Raw genomic sequence first — 22,146 nt, forward strand, 5'->3', positions numbered from 1 at the left:
CAAGTGAGGTCCTGGGCTCCACGGTGGAGTTGGGCGCCTGGACTGATTAGCGCTTCTCCGCAAATCTTTATTTAAATCATTCCTGTAATTAAAGGATGGAATTATTCCTCGCCCTGTTATTGCGCCAGTCTGCATCAATTAGCGTCCAGTTTGGATTGGATGAGGCCCAAGTTGCCAGGGCACGGTGACCACCAGCCCCCCCTCCTCCCCGCCCCCCTCCTCCCAGTCACACACACCACACACTGTTCCAACACATAGCCTGACAAGTGGAAGTTATTCTCCTAAATATTCTGGTAGGAAGAGGAGGGGAGCCTGTGGAAGGAGGAGGAGACACAAGTCAATAGTTGGCATGCGGCTCCAGCCTAAAATGCAGCGATAATGAGATGGGTCATAAAATGCTCTCCGCGCCATTATGAGTGATGAGATGCATTAAAGCTGACAGGGTATTACCTGCCAGTAATTAGGTTTTGTCATGGATTGAATTATTTCAAGGCGGCCTATCTTGGTAATCATGCAATTTGCGGCAGAGTGTGTGTAGTGTGTGTGAGGCTGCCACCTCTCTCCCGATGCCCTTACACCCTCCTTTCACTCACTGCGTTCCGGCAATTATTCATCCTGGATATGAAGGGAGGATGGAGGGAGAAGGTGGCGGCGGAGGTGGAGGGATGGAGAGGGGAGCAGCGCGGCATCACACGGCGGGATCAAGTGTCTCCATCCAACGGAAAACGTGAACCCCTCTCATATACAGTACAGTATTTACAAACGGACAGAGAAGCAGCTTGTTATTTCTTTGCACCTGACCCCCCCTCCCTTCTCTCTCTCTCCTCTCGCTCCCCTCTCTCTCTCTCGCTCTCTCTAATGAAGAAATAAAAGACACAAGACAAAAGGACCCCCAAAAACCACACAGTTCATCCTAAGGCAGGATGCGTAATAGGCGACAACACGGACGGCAGCTTCATTTACCCACCGAGTCTGAATGGCAGCCTTAATTAACGCACTCGGGAGAGAAAAGCCCCTTTTTCGGGGAGAAGCCAAACATATTTTTTTGTGGCGCGTCCACCGCAGCCTAAGCTGGTTTAATATATTCCTCCATAGCCTGTCCCGCTACTTTACGCACAGCCCCTATAATCCACAGCTCTGTGTCCATTAAACGGCGCGGAAAGCTTGAAACTCACAACCCAGAAACACAACAGAGGAATTAACACGTACCTTTAAGTAGAGCCAGGGATGGCCAGAACAAATGATCAAAGTCGCTGAGCGTCGTTTTATGTTCTGTATTCCCTTGACTGGGAATCAAAGTGTCCAAGAGGCTACTTGCACTTTCTCACAGCTCTTTCAACTCCTTAGTATATTATGTGCGCGCCTTTCAAAAAAAATAAAAAAATAAAATCTGGGTAAAGTTGTTTGGAAGGAGTTGGGAGTTGGAGGAACAGTCGCGGTCGCGTCTCGCTTCAAGTTGCTGGGATGAGAAAAAAAATCAGCGGCAGCCTCAGCTCGACTCCCCCCCCGGCTCTGTACGCCTCAGACCGGCTCCCAGGGCTTCTCTCTCCCCGCTGCTTCCTCAACTTCTCTTCCCTCCCTGTCTGTCTCTCTGGTTCTCTGGAAAGGAAAGCGGCAGAGAGCCGAGCCGCCTCTCCTATTTAAGCCCCTCCACCAGGTCCCCAGTCAGCAGCACACTCCAGCTCATCCAAGAAGCTGACAAGCACCGTTAGGGAAGGCAGCGCATGTTGCTCTAATGGACCTCATTAAGCTCTACTTACAGATGTTCTCTTAACATAATTGATCTGCAGCGAGTTGAGAGGACGGCAACCTATTCCCCAGCCCCCAATTATGGCCCGGTAATTAGATCCCCAACCTCCAGTTCTCCACATTCACCCTTCTAACATTCCGAAATATCAAAGTATCTCTTTCTCTCAAAGCGAAACCCTCCTGCCCCCCCACTCCCCCCCCCCCGCCACCACCACCACCACCTCACCTCTATGTCTCCTCCCTCCTCCCCCCCCTCCCACCCACAAGACACTATTGACAGTCAGATCTGCTAACCTTTGTAGTGAAGCCAGACTTAGTAGTGCACTCACTCCAATTGACAGAGCTCACTCTTCCACCACCCCCTCCACCCTCTCTCTCTTTCCCCTTGCCTTTTTCTCCCCCTTGTTGAAATACCCTGGGAGAGAGAGAGATAGAGTGAGGCACAGATGGAGAGAGAGAAAGAGGGAAGAGGGGAAAAAGTAAGTTAGCACTTTCCATAAAAGGTTGTAATGATAATATCTGTCAGGGGAGGATCTTTTTTCTTTTTATCTCAAATAATTCCTCTGATGGCAACTTTGAACAGAGAAGGGGGAGAAGTTGGTGCTGGGAACCGGTGAGGAGTGATAGTGCAGCTTTTATAATGCCAATCAGTGCCACTCCTATCACCCATCTAATTAGCCAGCATGCTAAAACAGAAAGCACTTGGGGAAATGGTAATGTCACGCTTTTGCACTTTAAAGAGAAGGCAATTTCATACTGACGTTGAAAAAACTATCTGTGATGGGGCACGATCACGTCCTTTCTGAGCAAGCTATGTCGGGTAAAATGTGCTTATATCTATATGTTGTCGCAGACATGCCACACACAATGTTTCTGGCTGTCTGGATACGTGACCCAGATTGAAGTGTTTCTTCATATGTGTGTTTCAACCTCCACAGGAGCACGTGGCATGATGTGAGACAGCAGCTACTTGTATGAGGCCTGCCACTCTGCCCTTGCTGTACATGACTGGAAGTGAGATATCTGCACTGCAATGGAAGGGTGCTGACAATATATCAGCGTGCATCATTTCTATGAGCCGGCCAAGATGTGTGTGTGTGTCTCCGTCTGTGTTGTTTTACTTCCGTCCTTGCGAGAACTAGTTTGAATTTTAGACCTTCAGAATGAGGATGGTCCTCACTTCTTCAAGGAGTGAGTTTAGGATTTGGGGGTTTAGGAGTTCCTTGGGTTTTGGGTTTAAGATTAGAATTAGGTTTAGGCTAGGATAAGAGTTAAGGTTAAGGCTAGTTTAGGATTAGGATTTGGGTTTAGGGTTAAGAATAGAATTAAAATTAAGATTACGTTAATGTTAGGGGTTATGGAATGAATGTAGTCAATGGAAGGTCCTCACAAACACGCATGTGTGTGTGTGTAAGCTTGTGTGTGCAAGTGATTATTTCCCCTATAAATCAACAGTAAATCTTTGTTCTTTAAAATGGCAATCTTGTTTTTTTGTTGTTTTTTTGGGCTAGGGATGGCAAAGTCAGGTCAGTCAGTCAGTTAGTCAGTCAGTCATCCAACACTTCAGTAAACCAAGAACAAGGAACCTATGTCACAGTGTCAGTGACACAGGTTCCAGCCAGATGGTCCAATCACAGTTTTGGACACTGATCCAAGTGGGGCGACGTAAGCAAGACGCGACGCAGCAGAAACGTAAACAACAATGGTGGCGATGGAGTATGGCAGCGTTGGCTGTGTCGATGAAGCAACATCCTCTGTTATTTCAGAATTCAAGGGTGTAAATGCATTGAAGGTAGACCAAATAGCTACGCTGAAGGCATACCTCTTTATCGGAGGAGAATACGTTGTCATCCCTGTATCTCAGTTGGTTGCACCCATGGAGGATCAGAACCGCAACTGTGCAAAACTGGGTATCATTACCATACAGCTTGGTGTTAATAATGCCTGAGATATCATCCATGGACATATTTTTTCAGTAGCCTGGAATCTTGATTGCGGAATGATAAATGGCGGAACATGCGCTCTACAACTACATTGTACCAAGAAAATCTGAATGGGATCACTGTGGATGAAGTCAAGTCACATACAAATGGTGAATATTACTCTCAAGTGCTAAGCCCATGGAAGAATGATATTATATTATATAGCTAAACTACGTAACATTTGGCTTGTTTGAGATGAGTTTCTCCTCGCCTCGACAGATCTGTGCTCATTCTAGCAATGGTGGACATTGCCCTTGAGTTCTTTGTTGCTGACTCAGTGGACGCTATAGAAATCCCGCTATTTTTACATGAAGGCTATATGAGAATTGCTTGAAATACTACACGTTACCATGGGAAATGGCGAAATCCAACCAATAGACATAACTTGATAGTGTAATTATTATTGTGCTATATCAATCAGCAATAGAGAATAACGAAATCGGACATTTATTTATATGAAAATTCCTTTTAGCACCAGTTTATGGAGGTGCGGTCGGTTTGGACCATCAGTAACATTTCAGATCTCTTGCTCCTCTGAGTGAATCTCTCCTCTGAGCGCTCTGACATTTACCAGAGGGCCCTCCAGTCCCTCACTGCTATCATTCTCCTCCTATAGCGGAGTTCTCACAGGCCATCCAGGAGCTTAAGGACTGGATACTCCACTCCGGTCCTCTAGCCGCCCCCCCCACCCCCAGGGGAATAAGCCAGGGGACAGTCTGCACTAACGACCAGCAGAGCCTCTCCTTAAAGACACACTCAGTAATTGCTGCCGGTATACGACCTTCAAGTGGGGTCAAGGGATACGTATTTTTAATGACAACTTTTCCTCTCCCCCGCAGGCCAATTTTGTCTTTTGGCAGAAAGAGAAGTGGCAGAACTAAGTTCCACAGCCATCTTTCCACAGAAAGTCTTGAGAATCACCTTTGGTAATAGGTCAGAAGGGAGCCCTCCAAATCTAAAGAATAGCTGGGCCAAAGAGTATTGACCCTTCTTATTACTCCACTGAGAGTTAATGGAGATTACTTAATTCAACTGCCTATTCATTTAGTCAGAATATAAAACGGGTACAGCAGCAGTCAAAGACCTGGGACTATGGTAATATCCAGGTCTTCTTCTCCCCATTAGCCTGTCTCATTCCCTCTGACTCTGAACAGGAAATAGCAGACATTGGCCAGTGGCAAGTGGATGATGGAAACAGCGATCAAAAAGAAGGTACAACTTCCATTTCACCTTTTGGTAACATTTATAAATTATTTTTATTATTTCACTGACAATGAATCTGATTCAAATCGAATTGAATATAATGTCATCCAGACACAGGGCCAGTGGTCTCTGTTGAAGAGTGTCATTGTAGATCAACAACACGGGTTCATCTTGTTCTAAGTTAATTAAAGAAATTATTTACTCACATGAAGCACTGTTGAAGGGTCAATGCATATTTTATTGGCCATGTACTGTTCAAACTAATATATACGTTCAATACTTAACATAGTATCTTATGTTCTCTGTAGTGTGAAAACTGTTGGAAATGGAAATTGTAGTCCTTTACCGAATTTTTTGTCAAAAATTCAACATGCTTTTAAGTTTCAACCCATAGAGAGCAGTGCAGCAGCAATTTTCTGCCCGATGTGATTTAGTATTGATTTATTTGTTAATGGAGAGCACTGTAAAGTTTTATGTAGTTAAGGGGTTAGCACCGTCAATCATAGACTACAGTATCACAGTACTTCTCCCTTTAGTTAGTTTCTCCTCAGCAAAACCATAGCAGGAGTTTGGCTCATTAGGTAAAGCATCAGCCTCTCATACGGAAGATTGTGGGTTCTTTTCCAAAGTCATAAACTGCCAAGAAGAAGGGTCATATTTTCCAGTAGAAAGTTTTGGCCATTGTGAATAACTTGAACAATGTGCAATGAACAATATGGTTCCAATTAAATAATAAACAAAAGTCACAGGCTAACACAAAATTAGCCATAACTAATCGACTGCGTGTTCCATCATCACAAAACTTGTCTGTCTACTTCTGTAATGTTTTGTCTATCTGTCTGTCTTTTCAAAGTGTGCTATATTTGGGGTCCAATATGTAGTGCTGGAACCCTGTTGTATGTGCTGCAATTCTGTCTTTCTTTCTTCTTTTTCTCCGCAAATAAGTGTCTGCAGCTCAGAAACCGTAAGTCCTACAGCATAAGGTTAGGGTTAGGGTAACCATATTTGGCAGGTGGGCTCCTATGGCACCCCACTACTCAGGCAAGGCAGCCCATGCATATTGGCCAGATGGTGGCGCTTTAGCACACGCTATAATTAATGGTCAAAATGTCTAACTTTGGAAGGCCGATTTACACAAAACTTGCTACACATATCAGCTATCTTTATTCTACAAATTTGCCTCAGAACCACTAAAGTCCATTTGGATATATTTATTTAAAAAATTTTAAAGTTTTTTTGATAGGCTTTTTTGTTTTTTACTTATTTGTACTTTTACTTTATCAAAAATTTCTGTTGAAAGAATTTAATTTGTATATTTTCCACATTACAAACTATGAGCAACACATTTTAAATTAAATTTAAGAAACTCAGGGCTACATTGATAGCGAACCAAACCTATTTCTGCAGTTTACATTGTAATTAGGGGTTTAAGCCCATTGGCACTGCAAATCTTTTCCATATTATTACCAGTCAGTAAAGGCTTGAAACCTTTACTTGTTTTTCTCAAATTTCAAAATGCAAATCCAGTTTAGTTATCCATTACTCTTACAGCGTAAATTCTCAGATTAATTGAATGAGTGGAACCATATGGAACCAGCTATTTTGAAATCTGGGTACTTTAAATGAAAGGCCAAAACACTTCACTTCCAGAACCTTGATGACATCAGGATTACCGCATGACTAGCCAGCTCTGTGGCACAAAAGACGAAGAGGGTACTGTTCTTCCAGTGTGAACGGAGCTAAACCTTCCAAATGAGCCACAAATGGCCCTTGTCTGTTTCTTCTTTCAGCTTCTTTGAGCTCATACTATTCATATCTTTTGATTTGAAGGGGAGGGAAGGTTCCATTCTTATCAAAACTACCTATATTCTCCAGGAATGATCTCAATCCATGGTAATTAGCTCATGTCCCATAATCATTTGTAATCCACTATCTCAGCCTTGTAAATGAACAATGATAGAATATCTTGCAAATCAACTTATTCAGACAGTATTACAGGTACAAGATGATTGCTGATATCGCCTTTGAAAAGAGATGGTTTATTGTACATTATGGACCCTTTTGTTCTTTTTAAAGACAATTTTCTGTTATATTGTGGCAAATCTCAAGTATTCACGGTTCTCAAAAGGAATAGCAATTCTTCTTCCATATCGTCTGACAAATACCCATGTGCTCAAATGAATTTCTTTTGCATTTAAAATTTAAATTTCATTTTATTGATCTGAACAACACAATAACAAGTTTTGCCTTCGCCCCGGTGAGTAATGAATGCAATCTAAAATTATGTGCGTACTATTGAATTAGACAGGGTGGACATCCAAACACCACTGTCAAATAGGGTGAATCTAGTGAATATGTTACGGACAAACAGGCCTAACAAGGTCAAGACATCCCCCTTTTACTAGAGTTGTAACAAAATAAAGCAAGGCCCGGGTATAAAATTAGCTCAAGAAGCAACAGAGAATAAGTATGAAATGGAGAAGGTAGAGGAACCGGGCTGAAGGCCTGCCTCACTTCACGTTCTTGCTATTCCTGGAGCCATGCAACATTCATCCACAAGCACTGATATACATATTAAAATGACATCTGCGATGAATACACATGTATGATACTCCTACACAGCTATGCCTGCACACACACACACACACACAAATACACAGGAAAGCATGAGAACAGATTCACACAAACTCGCTCTCTCTGTCTCAGTCTCTATCTCACACTAACACACACACACACACACACGCACAAACACTCGCTCAGAACCATAAGATGAGCCTTTGAATAATATTTCTCCAAGCCTTTAATGATAACCTTGAGCAATGCAATGCTGGTAACTGCTACATAATATCTATCGATTCCATCCGGTGCGATTTCCTTGAGTAGCTTGGGCTGAAATTACTTGTGTGTTCAGAACTGAGCATTTCAAACAGACTGCTGTATACCTCAGCAGCAATCAATCAGCCTTAATCCAAAACCAATTTACTCCGCCTGAAGAGGAAAATATCTTTTAATCTCTTGCCGACAATCCCTGATTGCGGTGCCTAGCATCGGTTGACAGTCAAACTGTGCCGCTTAGAATGGGACCTTTATATTGGATTTGCGGTTGCCATTTTTACATATACATGCATGAATAGGCAATTTAATACCTATGAGTACAATTTTCCCTCGCTCATGATGGGATATTCCTTTCCACGAGATCTTTTCCATAATCGTTTCCTGTTCTATCCTCCAAGACGCTGTAACAAAAAAGACAAAAAAGGTCATCACACAGGCCTTTTCTCGCATAAAGAAAAAAGGGGCTGAATTACCTGTGTACAAATTGAAGAGAAAAATGCCAAAGTGTGCCAAGACAGCATCTTTCCCCCCTTTTATCAAATCTCACTCTGCTTTAAAGCTCTCAATATGAAACAGAAATCTCTTAAATATTCATTGTACTTTTGACATTAAGCCATCTATTGTACAGAGGGATTGTTTGTATTGGACTCCGTCCTGCAAAGAAGAGGTGATCACCTCTCTGTAGAGCAGAGAACACTGAAACCATTATTCAATTTAAGGAAACCAAGAGTTCTTCCCCACCCAAACAAACAGTAGCTTCATGCCAATCACTATTCCTTTATAGGAGAGAGTTATAAGGAAATGAGTAGAATGGTTAGATTCTCATCAAAAGGACTGAAGAGTTAAAGCGGTAATCCGCGAGTTCCTTGTTTTTAAAAAAAATATATATATTTTGTCTCCATTTTTGGTGCTAAGCGCTCATTGCTGTGGTGTTTCTGCACTGCACTTCCCAGAGATCACCTGTCAATCAAACAGTGTGGGCGGAGCTTGGATTTTCTGTTGAGTGTCTGTAGGTGGCGCTCTTTTCTTTGTCTGATCAACCATGGTGGCTATCACTGCTCATGCTAACTACGCAGTTCTTCTGTTTATTCCAAACAAACCGTAAAACGCATCACAGATACTGGATGATTAGAATGCAAATGTAGAAGCTTTCATGAACTGGATATACGTTGGATCACTACTGTGTTACAGCAGTCAGCCATAGAGAGCAGCAGAACAGACATATGAAATGTCATGGATTATTACTTTAAAGTGTTTTCAACCAACTGCAGTCGTTCTTCAACACCGAGTTCAACATCAGCTCCAGCAGTTCCAGCACGGCGACACACTACATCATCATCATGCAGTGATTTTCTCTATATACACAGCGCTAATGAGAGGACAATAACAACAGTCACAATCTCCTCTGGCTACAAACAATAACGTGTCAGTCATTTGCTGTAGTACATTTTCCACCGCAGTCTTTCCGAGCCCCACGGTAACCAAACTAATTGAGGGCCATATGTAAGCAAGTAGTCCTTGCTTTAGAGTCGCGCAGGGAGGGAGTCTTACAAATGAGCCCCCCTGGAGGGAAGCACAGCTGAGCCACGGTCAAGCAGAACAACACCACGTACAACAAGACTGAGCAAGCCGGGGACAGCTCACCCAGCGGTTTCAGCAGCTGAAACTGAGCTGTGTGTTTGGCATGTGTAATACCACCAGAACGAGTGCTGGGATAACTGCAGTACACAGCAGTAATGGCTGGTTATTAGATGGGGAAAGGATCGCAGACATAGGAACAGTAAGATGACACTTTGCTTTGGAGCAGGGTTCGATTAACACCGCCCAAATTCGCTGGGCGGTGTTAATCATTAGCAGACTTTGCTAATAATGCGAGCGATGCAAGCTGTTAAAGTCGCAATGAAATGAAAAATGACCTATTTAACAATACATGCCAAACAATTTATGGTGTATTTTTAGTGGTTACTTCATGGCGCACCAGTGGGCGTATATAAAAAAATCCAACTAATAATACCAACAATAATATGCCTTTCTCAACCTTAAAGGCATACTGAACATGCTTTTCCCCCTTGAAATAGCATAAACTCATCCAAAAATGATCCTACTCAGTCATTACTTATGGCCCATTGGTAGTGTGTAACAGTGTGTGTCTGCAGAGAGCCTGCTGCCTTCTGCCTGGATTTTCTAATTTCTGAATGTTCGGAACATTTATGGGCGTCAACCTTTTGGCAGGAGGTGTGTCCTGCAACCAAAACCACTGCTGAATCCTTTTATCTAAAAGCCACGCTGGCTAGTGGTCTCGAACTCTAAAACAGAGCAACTGGTCAGAGCTAGTGTGTATCGTGACCTGGCAGCTAGCTACCGTTAGCGTAGCTTCGTTGTAGTAGAAAAGCTGATAGCTAAGCTAACTGCCACCTACCGGTCCAACAGAAAACAGGCCAACTCTGCATCGCTCTTCATCCCCATCCTCTCCTTCAATACTCTCCCACGGGTAAAAGCCAACCCCAGATTCACTCTCGTTTTGGAAGGAGTCTCGTCTGCTTGGCGTTTTGCCGCTCTGTACTTTTTTACTGGTTTTTACCATTCTGGCAACTGCAGGGAGGAGGGGTCATCTTTGAAAGTTGTGTTTACAAGCCACAAGTAGCAAAATCCTATTCAGTATGCCTTTAAGGATATCCCATTGGTTTACACTATTGGTGTAAACCAATGGGATATCCTGAATGATCCCTCCCTCCCTTATGTCCCGCCCCAACATCCTGTCTCACACTTAACGTTACTACTGTAAAGCAGCCAATGTGTTACAATTCATTTTTATACTGTGATTATGTTAAGAATTAAAGTAACACAATCCAACAAAAAAATCGAACATTAAAGTGTGACATTTTCATAAACAAATGTCCATTTTGCTACTCTATCACTGATTGATATAACACAATAGTGATTCAACTTATAGCCAGTTCATGAAAGCTTTTACATTTGCTGTCTGGTAGGTCTTTCCTGGGAAAAATCCTCTGGTTCACAGGAAGTGATGCATTTTACATTTCCGGTTTGTTTGGAATGAATAGAAGAACTGGGTAGTTAGCATGAGCAGCGATAGCCACCAAGTCTGAACAGACAAAGAAAAGAGTGCCACCTACAGACACTCAAACAGAAAAGACGTCACAGTACTGGACACACTGTTTGATTGACAGGTGATCTCTGGGAAGAGCAGTGCAGAAACACCGCAGCAATGAGTGCTTAGCACCAAAGATGGAGACAAAATTTAAAAAAAAAATCTTGCAGATCACCACTTTAGCCTAATAAAAATCAAAGCTCAGAGCCCAAACCAAAACACCACAACAACTGCATTGATTTTCACTAGACTGTAAAGCCCATTTCAAGACTGGGCAATCTTTGTTTTTTTGTTTTTTTTTGCATTTTTGCGTTTATTAGATAGTAACAGTAGAGGGATACAAGAGAGTTTGGGATGGCATGTGACAAAGGCCCTTGGCCATTGGTCAAACTCTGCTTTTAACGGGGATCGAAGTGAAGCAACCCTCTGCTAGCATAAACCCATCCACACGCCCATCCAAATACTTGCATAGTCTATGTAAAAGTGATCTTACTAAGTAGTGCAACTTAAAAACTAAGAAGATAACAATGAACTTTTAATGATAAAAAACCAAGCGACTACACTTTACCTGCACCTGTCTGTCATCCTAATTAGTCTAATATAAGTGGGTGACACTTTGATGTCCCTGCCATTCTTTGTGTTGTGCTTCTAATGCCTTTACTCCCACTCATGTCAGTCATCATAATCACAGCAGCTCAACACCCCCCCCCCATCCTCCCTTCACTCCCTTTACAAATTACTTCAACTCAGTTCAACTCTAAGAAAAAATTATAATAGAAACATAACAATTAGCATTAAAGTTAAAATGAAAAAACAACAACAATATATATATACACACATATAATAAATATATGTATATAAAAATCAATGAATCAGCCAGATGGGAAATCCACAGAAATCAGAAGACTCACTGTACTTCTAATTGACCCTATTACTGAGGGGATATATAGTCTCCTGTTAGCACAAATTGTCAACGCAGAGTCAAGTATTTTGATATTCACTGGTAGGGAACATCTTTGAAAAACCTCTATTAAGACTTGTCATAGGGTGAGTTTTGGTGTAAAAGGTTTAAATGTGTTGAAATGAAATTCATTCAGAATTGAGTCAGTCAAAGGCTCTGGACTGGACCTCTCCACCAATGCTCGCGTGTGGCTAGGAGAAACTGAAGGACTGCGGTGGTCAGCCCTCTATTATCCAATTAAATATTGCAGTATGCTCTCCATTAGTATTGGTTTGTGGCGGACATCAAAGGTGTTGACTTCAACAATGGCTGATCTAAAAAGCAAGAACCTTAACACCTATCCGTCGGATGATTAAATGAACGAAGCAGATGCCAATAGAGAGGGCAAGATGTCCTCTACCCTAAAAAGCCGGCCCACCCTCGCAGTCTTCCTGTTTTTCAGCCTCCGCGCCGAGGAACCGTCGATTGAGAGGAGGCTTGTGGGTGGCTATTGTTTTTCTCCCGATCGATCCTTGGAGCACAACTTTCCATCATGCAGAGAAGGCCAGGGCCAAAGACGACAGCTAATTAAGATGGCTAATCACTTCATTTCACAGCGGCTGCAGGCACTGTCACTCTTCTCCGCGGCACCTGGTGTTTGATATCAGTGACATGGTTTAAAAAAACACGCTGAGAGAAGAAGACGCTCTTGAAAAAACTGCCTCCCGGTCTCTTATGTTCATTCGGAAATGGGCCGGGCCTCGATGGTTTTTAGGAAATTGGGTCCATTTCTAACATTTCTGATCTGCGTGGATGTAGAGGAATGAGGGATAGGGGGGGAGGTATGGGGCTGAAGACAGGCCTTTGAATTGTGCAGGCCTTGCCTCTAATGAGCGGTTAAGCCACGCTAATGGGGCTTGCTTGTTATCTAATGCCCTCTGACAGCTTCGCCCTAAAAGGTGACATGGGTGCTAAGTTGTGCCAGGGTGAAGCAAGGTGGGTGCTGCAGACATGTTAAACCCAGTTACCCACCTCCAACACACACACACACAACAATAGGTGGATGTAGCATGGGTAAACATTTGGGTTGGACCAATATGAGTTTTTGAAGTCCGATATCACTACTGATATTTTTGGATTTAATTTGTTGATTTGTTGCTCATATTTTCTGCCAATATTCAATATCTTTAAATTTGAAACCCAGTATAACAACAACAATCATAACCATAATCATAACCATAAATACAATCATAATCATAATAATGCATAGTTGTGAGGAATCCAATAAAAATGCCTCATTAGTATCAATTCAGGTTAGGATCTTCCCATAGGCAATCATTGTAGTATTGATCAATTCTACATAAATAGTTCTGAGATTAATCTCAGAATTCTGAATTTAATATCAGAATTCTGACTTTAATCTCAGAACTCAAATACATTTTTCACATGTGGCCCTAATCCTCTTCCGTAAGACTGGACCAGATCCCATTTTAATAAAAGGAAAATATCGGCCCAATATATTGGTCTAACCTTAGTAAGGATGATACCATGGAAATACACGCTCACTCACACACAGTTACACAGACAGACAGACATATAGACAAATACACACAAAGGCTGCTGGAAGGGGCATGGGTAAACATGATACATTTGTCATTTCGCGGCCTCTCATGTAGAGACCTATGCGGGCTTGATGGGAATCCATTGTGGCGTCAAACCGCAAATTAGGCATGTAGTTCATACCGCTTTTGGGTTCAAAGCCCCTCAGGATGGAGAGGGTTTTAACTCCCTGTTTCAGACACACCACACAGCAGACGACGACACGGTTGATGTACAAGAAAACTGAAAGTCTTTACATCTCACCTCGTCTTCTTCTTTTCTTTTTTTTTTTTTTTTTAGTTTTGTAGAGAGCACCCGTCCTCCTCCTTCATGTTTTAATTGGCTGCTCTCTCTGAGTGTCGGGGGACCCTGCGGAATAGTCTGCTAATCCCCCTGTGATGATCGCACCCCAACCCATCCTCCGAGGGACTGGCAAACTTGGCGAGCATCTCTTAGATCATGCTCCATTATAGCTGCGTGTCGGTTATGACGCCATCTCCGTGGCAACCACTCTGAAATACACTGCAAGACGGAGCCAGGCGTTGCTCCGGCGTTTGCGCCGCTGTACAGTGTGAATCCGGGAGGAAGCGAGCTCGGTGGGCCACTCACCTCGGTCCTTTTCAAAATCACTCTCCGTGAGGTATTGGATGCTGCTCTTTATGTCAAATGGACTTATTCTGATGCTTAGTGCTGGGGAAAAGGAAGCTAAACATTGCTCAACCATAAAGCCAGTGAGGATGATGTATTTATGCATGGCAGGCACAAGATCACCTCTTGGTCCCATTATTCCTCCATATAAGCCAGTGTAACTGTGAGCTTTTCTTTTTTTTTTCAAAGTGATATTGATAACAAGGAAGTCCATTTGGAAAGGCAACCCCCATTGGATGGAGGGCTTGGCTGTGGCCTCAGCATCACTCCGATCATTTATTTGCTCTTTTGACCATTTTGAAAAGTGATTTGTGCACAGGCTGCACCAGGATAAACACAGCGGAGCTAAGCCCTGACGAGTGCTTATGAAAGGAAAGTGTTTGGGAATGATTTCCCATCTGGATTCAGCCTGGATAAGCAGTTTTAAACTGCAGCTGGCCTTATACTGTTGACTGCATTACGGAGTCTGTGTGAGGCCGCAATATTACATCGCTCCTTCATTGTCTGATGCGGGAGTGCCACTGCACCACAGCTCAACTGGAAAAAAAAAAAAAAAAGTCTAAGAAAAGAGTATGAAAAGTTGAGTTAAATCATGCCAAGTTGTACAACATACAAACTTAGCGAGAGATTAGCTGGAGTCACTTCACATCAGGCAGATCCACCAGGGAGCTAATATAGACAGGAGAAACAGGAAGAGCTGTCTCTTCTCACTCTTATCCATTGGGGGGATTGATATGCTGGAAAAAAGGAAGGGAATCACAAAGGATAAGGCTGAGAGATCCAGGCTTCGCAACACATTGGGCCTGTCATCTTCTGGAGCCATTTTGATATTTTCCCCCGTCTTAGTCTCCTTTTAGCTTGGCTAAGGGCTGTTTTCAAATGCACTCCACTGATCAGTCTGGGGGAGGATGAGCGAGGGAATCCGGCAGGTTTGGAAAATCCAAAATAGTTGACTGCTGAAAGCCGAATTTGATATTTAATGTCCTTACATGTCAAGTGTCAGTTGTCAACACACTGTAGCTTTCTTTGAATAAGAATTTATTTTAGTGATACTGTCAGTGACACATCTAATAGGCATTTAGCTATCATTGTTGCCTTGTGTTGCATGTGCTGCCGCTGATGTATAAGTTGAAATGTTAGCAGAATTGACAAATTCTCAAAACTGAATGAGACTGTGTAGTTTAAAAGACTCGGAGAAAGCAATATAATTGGACTCCTATGGATGGGGAAAACTGCAGGACTTGGCAAATCTGAGCGATGAGCCCTGTGTCGGGATGTATTAAATGGAGCCAGGTCGTCTGTAATTATGCCCCTGTTGCAAGGAGAAAGACATATGATCATTGTGTTTGAGTTTTGGGAGCTTTTCAATCTCCATTTTGATGTGAAGGCTTAGGCCACCAAAAGGAAGGCTACTGCTGACTCAGACCTACTCTATTGCTTTCCTTTCATTTTTGAGATTGTTTTTCTTTTCCCACCACTGTTACATTGAAAACTGATTGGTTTGATCCTCCAGCTCTGCATACTGAGAGTCTGGGCAGATGGCTTCCCCCAAAGTCTTGCCTCCTTGCTTTATTGGTACCGCAAAGAAATGGGATGTTTTCAGATGCCCTTCAGTCAAACGCATTCTCCAAAGCAAAGAGCAAATAATCTTCCCCCATTTGAGGGGAAAACATGGCAACTTCAGGGAAACAGCCGCCTCTGAATAATTGCTTCAAACAAATGAGCTCTTGAAGGTCCATTAGCCAAGTATTGTCCCCATCAAATAGTGTGTGATATTGAGGGTTGCTCAGAGGGCCTGCATGAAACAGATGAGGCCACACTGCCCAGATTTCAAATGAGAATTCAAACACTATCCTAGGCCTGTATGATTACCTGAGCTTAGTGATCGAGAGAGTCTGGATCTCTGCTTATGTCACAGGGGCAAATCCTGAATTGATCTGCTGTATTGTCAAGAGACCTATAACATTCTGCTGTAATTACAGAAAAAAAAAACATTATTCATAGTGTAACATCATTCACTAAATCCTCTTAGAGGTCAGAATGGTTTGCGCAGACAGAATCTCTTATTTGCATTGGTAAAAAAAGAAAAACGCACATGCTAAGTTGGAAAATAAAAGACTGCAAATGGTAAATTAATTTGGTGACACGTTAGATCAAGTGGGGCTCATTAGGAATTATAAGGCGTCATAAGCGCATTAGAAGCACATTGTGAGTGAATGATAATTATAATCAGAAAATGATATATATGCAAAAAATTTGAATACTTTATGAGGCAACAGTATAGTTAATGATATGATGATACATTGAATGTAGCTTTCTGATGTTTGTCTGTTGATTATATTGTAAGACAAGTTTATCTCTGCTTTTATTAGCATTATAATCTGCTTGTAATTCATCACAATGCAGTTTAAGTAAAACGGTGCCATCAATTCAGCATCGACTTCAACACGATAACAGAAGATGCTCTGGATTTGAATAGTGGAATTATTTCAACGATTGAGGAGAGCTCCTAATTGAAATGAGGTCAGATTTGAGAATCAATCAGGCGTTTTGGTGTTAGCCGGCCTGGCGCACCGGTAAAACATAATTCACACGAGGGAGCTCCACTTTATTACAAGAGTAAGAATCCTGAGGATTTCTGGGCCCCATGAAAATTTCATTCATTACTCCTGCTCCCTGGCTGTGGCCCTCAGGTGTTGAGTTATGTGTTGAGGAGGCGTTCCCTGGGGGGGGCCCTCCCTCCCGACGCCGCCGACCAACCGCCGTCCGCCCATCATCTAAATATCCCGCAGCCCAAATTGCTTCGGTGAGGAAGGGCAGCATCTCTGTCATCTTCAGCGCGTCTCTCCCCACCTCTGGATCCGGTCGCAGATTAATCTCCACCCCAAATATTTCATCAAATCGCATCCATTGACCAACAACGGGGAGCTGCTTCAGATACGATACGAGGGGAGATTCATGAGTAGGAGGGGGGATGAATGGGGGGAAAACAAATAGGATTTCAAAAAGAGCTTGGTTACACATGCACAAGTAAGAAAAAAAGGACAGTGATATGCGTGTGTGTGTGTGTGTGTGTGTGTGGAAGGTTAATGATTTTCAGAATTTCCCAGGGTGTTGTTAGGAAGGCAACAGAAGGCAGCCCTGGCAGAGTTCTCAGCTTCGATTATGTATACTCTTTTATTCAATCATTGCATTGCTCTATAGCTGACATTTGGTCAATAGTGCAATCTTCTAGTGATCAGAATACGCCAGACAGTCCGCTCCACAGAATTCCATTAGTTTTGCTTTCAAATTGATGCGCTAAAACAAGATATCGAGTGAGAAACAACAATGTGATGACTGTCTCCCCGTTTTATTCTGGCCTTTGAAGGATATTCCCCAACTCAATGTCAAGTGTTTACATATCCCCTGAACATTTACATATTTGGTTGTGCAACTATTTCGGATTTTTATACGAGATCTACCCAAAATACTCCATTTTATCAATGTGAAAAGATCTTAAATTCTTAAATTCAATAAAGGGAAAATCTTGTGTGCAAAATGATGCACACTCCTTGTTTCATTTTCTATTAAACTGTGTCGCTAGCAAATATTGTTCATGATTTCATATCTAGACTTCATGTTTAGGTTGTAGTTTTGGGCTTTGGACAATGTATTCCATTCAAAATTGTTCCTACTGATTTGTTTGTTGCCGACAAAACTAGGGCCAGATACATAAAAGTCTGTGTGGATTCCTTAATCTTGCATTGGCAACATCCTCTAACAGCCAGTGGAGCCATTTTATCGTTATGCACAGAAATTACGCATCACTATATATTGTGAGCCAAATTAGCCTATTGATTGATCACGAGTTGGTCTTATTTATGATCTGATGTGTGTTACTCTTATTCCCACATGACAATTTGTAAACCTATTTACTCGCGATAGACTAAAAACCATACATACTACCCAAATTCCCTCTTGGACGTTGTCCTTCTCTTTGCCACATTGCTATATCACACTTAGCTCAGCTTACTCTAGTAGTACATGTGTACACATACTAAATATGCGCAGAGATACGCACATTTTCACATTTGGGTTTTATAAATTCCAATTTTTGCGTGGAAAGTGGCGTGCATACTTTTGTATGCATGCATCTTTATACATCTGACTCCTGGTATCATAGTATAGCTTGACAGGATTTTAGGGTGTAGGAGCATAGCAAAGAATGTGTGGTTCAATTGATTATGGCAAAAAATATCATCCTCCCATTTTTAAATGTGAAAATACATAGGGTATTTACTTTCTGTGGAGTTTCTGCTTTCCAATGTCCCAATTGACTTCTGTCGCTAGTGTGCTGTGGCTTTGACCTCCATACTATAGAGTCTTTGCAGTTGCATCACAAATGGAAAACGAATAATGGCCCAATATGTAACAACCAGGTTAGAGAGAGATACCTGAAAAAGATTGCTGTGATGTGGCTGTAGATTGATTAATTTACGTTAGAATTAAAAGTGAATAGTCTGATAAGGTAGATGACCCTAGTCTCTACCTCAAAACACTCTGAACTGACTAGCTACAACTCAGTTGAAGTGAAATGAAAACTGACTTTACACCTTTGTAGCTCATTCTATCATACCATAAACCTATTTGACAATTTATGCCAAAAAAAATATTTTATTGTACTTTTATATCAAAATCTCATTACTTTGACTTAAAATGGACTGGAAAATGGAAAATCATTAGTGATGACTTTATCATGTACCAGGAGGCATACATAAAATTCCAACAACCATTGCAGATTGTTGAACAATCCCACCCCTCTCCCATCAAATAAAACTGTCTTTCTCTCTCTAACTGATATCCTATTGGTTTACAGTTTTGAATGATTTCTCCCTGTGTTATGTCCTGCCCCAATATCCTGTTTCAACAGGAAATGCATCACATTAAGGAAGCAAGATGCTCTCAAAATGTTTCATTAGGACTTTAACCTGAACAAATTGTTAGCTAGCTAACTAACCAGCAGGCTAATTTAGCAAAGCAACTGATGTTAATGTTAACATGCAACCACTAGCCACTACTAACACTAGCTTCTACTAGATAAGTTAGCTGTACCTTAACTAATCAGATGTGTTAACAACAACACAGTGATGGTTACTGTTGATTTAAAAAAAAAAAAAATTCTTAAATAAATGAATTCAAAAATTTAATTTGTAAGGCACAACTTCAAATTTAACGCAATGGTTTGAAATTACATGTGACAATTACTGAATTTAAGTTGTAACTATATTTTCAAATTCAGTTTTCCCATTTCAGAATCAGTTTTTAACTGAGACTTTTTCATCAAGTGGGGAGTATAAGGCTCAATCAGACAGCTGCCTTCCAGTCGAAACTCAGGGAAACTCCCTTGAATTAGAAGATTTTATTTGAATTGGGAAAACTGAATTTGAAAATATAGTTACAACTTAAATTCAGTAATTGTCACATTTAATTTCAAACCATTGCGTTAAATTTGAAGTTGTGCCTTACAAATTAAATTTTTGAATTCATTTATTTAAGATTTTTTTTTTTTTTAAATCAACAGTAACCATCACTGTGTTGTTGTTAACACATCTGATTAGTTAAGGTACAGCTAACTTATCTAGTAGAAGCTAGTGTTAGTAGTGGCTAGTGGTTGCATGTTAACCAATAATAATCAATAATAATCACATTCAACCTCAAGGCATTGCATTCAATTTGAAATTGTGCCTTGCAAATTCAAAGAAAGAAATTATTATTATTATTATTATTTTTCAACAGCTCAATATTATTTCTTTCCATATTTGAGCTTACTTTACTGTTCATTGTAAAGAATTCTGGATAAAAGCTAAAATGCTAAAATGTAAATGGATGCTCTTAAACCAAGGATCTATCTACTGTATTTCACCTACAGTATGTATGATTTAAATATTCACATGCTAAAGAACTGACAATCAACATGTTATTGTTATTCAATATATTCTTAATTGTCCAAAATTTTACGCCATACCTGTGAACTTTGTCACCATCAGCTGTGTAATTGATGCAGACCAAAACAATATTCCACAATACAACTCAATGTTAGCGGGTGTGAAAAATACACAAGATAGCAGATCAGCCCATCACGTGTACACAAGTCATTTTCCCATCTAGACAAGCTTTTTTTATTAGAGCAGATGGGCTGGGGAGGCGGATGGGCTTTATAATGATTCCATACTTCCTATTCTATTCAACCACACAGCCTTGAGATTTAAATAAGGCCCAGCTGAAAATGTATTTGACACAACAGTGGGGGGAAAGAGAGGTGAAAGCCTTCTTTCAGTCAGGCAACACATCAGTTAAATGGAGGTCATGTTGCCACTCCCAAACACCAACCTGAATAGCTGTTGACCCCTAGCACTGTTTTATTGTCTCCTCAGTTATTGTGGTGTTGATGTGCGCACAACATATCAGTGACCTGCCATACACAGACTTTTAAAGCTCAAGGCTCAGCCTCCTCAGAGGACCATGGCACATTGCTGATTATTTTTTGACTTATTTAATAATTAACTGCCCTTAGTCCTTTTCCTTTGGCTTTGCTTTGCCTCGTCTATTGCTCTGGAGACAGAAAGCATGTCTCAACGGATTGCCACAATGTGAATATTTAAAGAAAACACCATGAATAAATCAATGCCCCACAACTGGATGTACATATCAGCAGCCAGAGCTTGTGACAGACAACTGGATGAAACCCAAAGATCTTCTGGTTCAGATGTGCAACACTTGATTTGGATTCAAATCTGTCCCGCAGAACTGTTGGCAACGAGCACCTGCATTATGGTCGTTGGCAAACAGTGATATTAATTTCTACTTTTTATAAGCTGTTTTTATTAGGGAAATTCAATCTTGGCTGGTATACTTATATGCTGAGTCTGGCCTTTTTTTTTGTAATGAAAACATCACAAATATGCTACAGTAGTTGCAGATATAGAGTTGCCTAGTTGTCAAAATGTAGTTACAGTAAAAACCAACGGCACTGCACTTGAATTCAGGCCTCCATAATGGCTCCAAAATCGGTTTTAATTTTCACCCTCACTGTCAGCATTTCTCAGATGAGTGTTAACTACATTTTTTGCCCTCACCATGTGGGATTTGAGCCTGTATTCTAACTGGCTACAAAGTGTGTGATCATCTGACTGCGTCTCCACCCCCAGCTGTAAAAACCTGAGCTGCACCTCAAACACAGAGGCAGGAGCGATTCAGATCCAGATTTTACTCCAGAATCAGTCCAATCACCACACACACATAAATAGAATCACGCTCAGTCATTCCTCTGCTCGACATCAGTCCTCTTACCACTTATTTATGACAGCATCAAGCCCAATCACAGAGAATCCCACAGAAAACAGACTTATACGAGAGCCAATCAGCCAATCAGCAGCGGGAACAGAGAGTACAGGAAGCAGAATTAAGTGACAAGTGCTAATGAGCAAACAGTGTGCGGTGACATGTGTGCCACAGACTCAGATTCGCCATGGATTCACTATGAGAAAAGCCATCCAGCCTCACAATCAGCAACAAATGATGATCCAACCAAATCCATTCATCTGTTGGGCTGGCACATATCCTAGGAGCCACCGATGCACTGTCATGGGTATCACGTGGATATTATGTGGTCCTCATGTGTGCAGAGAGCGGCCCTAATTCTGTAGGAAAATGCGTATGAAGCTTCTAAACTGAAAATCTGACCTCAGACAAAAAAACATAGATAATGTGGTTTTGTTGTTAAAGGTGCTATGTGTATAACTTTGATCCATCATTGTCAAATTGAATGATATACTTTGGTGAGACCATAGTGGAGAGCCTCTATCTCACACCAGTGGTATTGTTAGCGCTAGTGCTTATCCAAATAAAAAAAAACGAAAATGTGGTAATGTTTCATTGATGGTAAAATGATACACACAGCACCTTTACCCTTTATTTAGTTTGCATGAGGTGTCTCTTTTTGAAGGGAGACCTGGCCAAGAAGGCAGCGCAAAGTCAAACGGAAAAAGTTGCAGACAAACAACAAACAACAATGTAAAAAAAAAAAGCAAAATACA

Source organism: Centroberyx gerrardi, chromosome 24, assembly GCF_048128805.1.
Source record: "Centroberyx gerrardi isolate f3 chromosome 24, fCenGer3.hap1.cur.20231027, whole genome shotgun sequence".
NCBI classification, from domain to species: domain Eukaryota; kingdom Metazoa; phylum Chordata; class Actinopteri; order Beryciformes; family Berycidae; genus Centroberyx; species Centroberyx gerrardi.